The 2,465-nt window shown below is 40.2% G+C and overlaps 1 long non-coding RNA gene across 1 annotated transcript; it reads left to right on the top strand.

Moving 5' to 3' along the window:
• Positions 1-995: 995 nt before the first annotated feature.
• On the top strand, positions 996-2,112 carry LOC138247256 (uncharacterized). The gene is made up of 4 exons (XR_011194392.1): positions 996-1,046; positions 1,398-1,482; positions 1,574-1,632; positions 1,722-2,112. It is a non-coding gene; the product is annotated as an uncharacterized lncRNA (long non-coding RNA).
• The last annotated feature ends 353 nt before the right edge of the window (positions 2,113-2,465 follow it).

Genomic DNA, 2,465 nt, shown 5'->3' with positions numbered 1-2,465 from the left:
TCAGTAATTTCTTGTAGCTAAGGTGGTCAAGGCCACGATTCACGTGGACCCCTCTCTGAATAAAATATGGCAGATGTATCAGACAGGGAGGCTTCCTGAGTCTTCTTTTGTGGTGTCTCAGTCACTGGGGCCGGCCTTGCTGACACCCCCCTTTGCCACCATGGCAAAGGCCCATCCTCCTGGAGTCCCGGTGACGCCATCGGGACTCTCTAGCAGGCCCCAGCTGTAGATCCCCACAGCCATCTACGGGGTCTGAGACCAACCCACTCCGAGGGTGCAGCTGCCGCTGCTCCGTCGCCCACTCCCCTGCCTGCTGCAGAGTTTTAAAAAAGAGTGTGAAGGCGCCATGTATAACCTTGAGCCTGGCAGGGAAACAATTTTCCTTCCCTTAGATACTAATGAAACACCTTCTTATAGTTGTTGGGAGAGCTGGATTCCACTATGCTAGTCTGGAGAGGTATAATACTGTTTGGGGATTGGATATGGTTCATTGAATTATTGCACAATATATATAAGTTTTTTGATAGTGAATATGGGCTGTAGAATATAAAAGTGGATGAATTTATTATTTTGTATTGGTTTGTCTTTAGAGTATGAGTTTGGTGTAATATTGGACTAGTAACGGCATTTACAGAGCCGTTAGGATTTGATGTGAGGTTCAGTTTTCATAAGAATGGTTTTTTGATCTGCCCATAAGAATAAGCGTGTGTTCTATTATTGGTCTACTAATCCTTTCGGATATATTTTTGAAAAACAAGATGAATGGCGATATCGAGTGGTTTTACGAGTCGAAGACTTGGAGAGTTGTTCAGCTTGAATTTGTTAATTGCTTTAGAAGCGTGGCGGGAGGCCCGTGGCTCTTTTGAAACTCACGGGGAGGTCACGCTTGATTACGTCTGCCTGGGAAAGATAAAAGCGCGCCTTTCGAGACGCTGCGGTTTGCTTGCAGAACAATTGGATACGCTTCTGAAGCAGGAACACACACTAATAGAGAGGTACATTGTCTGAGGACTGGGCAAGAATGTGGGATTGTTATCTTTACTCAGGTATTTCTATGTATGAGACGGTTTTCCTTGATTTAACAATCTGCCGTATGACTCGAGTCTGATTAACTCCTTAAAAGACGGTTACTCTGAGTTTGTTTGCTCCGATGTTAGTGTTTAAAATAATCTGTAAAGAATTGATGGGTGTGTCCCTCTATGTTTGGGAGACAAATTTATAAATATAACATTTAGGAAGCGAATGTGAGTTGGCACTTTTTTGAGTATTTTGCATGGTTCTTTCAAGAAGTGATAGAATACAAGGTGTTTTGGTTTTTGGAAAGTATATGAGTAAGATGTTAGTGGTTAAGATTATATGATTAGCCTTGATAATGTGTCGTTTGTGGTATATTTTAGATTGATTGGAAGGAATACTCTAAAGCGGTACCTATGGAAGAACTTTGAAACTAATACAAATAGGCAAGTCTCCTTTTGATTGAAGGTGAGTTTGGTTCTTATGAATGCACCGTGGATATATTGATTGTCCAGGGTGTGGATCTGTTTGATTTGTGTGATTTGGTTTGTTTTTCTAGATTCATCTGCTCGGCAAGTGGGAATTCCCAAACAGTGAAGGGTTTAAAGAGATTATAGGGTAAGTATGTCTTGAAATCGAAGAGTAGCATAGGTGACATGTTCAATATGTTTAGTAGTTTGATCAGAATTTTTCTGGTATGATTTTAGGGACTCCCATCAGTTAGTCCTGAAGAAGACCCATTATGGAGCTGTGATTTGGCCCAGCATAGAGAAGGGTTGAAACGTCGACGTACATATTCCAGTCGGGATTGGTTTCTGCATAAAGTATTACAGAAGGACATAAGACGGAGATATATATTCCTTGATGATTTGGAATTGATTCAATGCAGTAAAAGGATAACCAACCGACGGCTCTTATTATTTTATGTGATTGGAGAAAATTAGGATATTGGTTATTCTGTTTTTGGTTACTGTCTATCACGAGCACTTTGTTCTCACTATTTGGTTTGTCCTTTGTTTTTTTGATTTTGAGGTGGGTCGTCCTTTGTGGCAAAGAAACTGAGACATGTTTTTAATATTTACATGTAATTGAATAAAAGCGTTGTTTATATGTTCACCTATGCAGTTTTTATGACATAATTATAATGTGTATGAACAAAAAAATGTCCTCCTAGAAGGGCACTGTTGTCTTTGATAATTGATTTCTATCCAGCCCTTTTGGGTTTATGGGTCACCCTCTGTGGTTTATAAGTACTCTTTGAGCAGACCACGGTCTGCGAAGGGTTGTTGATTTGAAGATTGTGAATGCTTTTCAGGGTTGAGTCCTAATCTGGATCACATATAGCTTCAGATAGGGAGATTTTTTCATATAGTGAAGATTACATTAATAGGCTTATTCAAGTTCAAACGGGTATGGAGTTCCTTGGGAATTCCCCATCAACCATTGATTTA

This window comes from Pleurodeles waltl, chromosome 7, assembly GCF_031143425.1.
Source record: "Pleurodeles waltl isolate 20211129_DDA chromosome 7, aPleWal1.hap1.20221129, whole genome shotgun sequence".
NCBI classification, from domain to species: domain Eukaryota; kingdom Metazoa; phylum Chordata; class Amphibia; order Caudata; family Salamandridae; genus Pleurodeles; species Pleurodeles waltl.
This window is presented reverse-complemented; position numbering and strand designations above follow the sequence as displayed.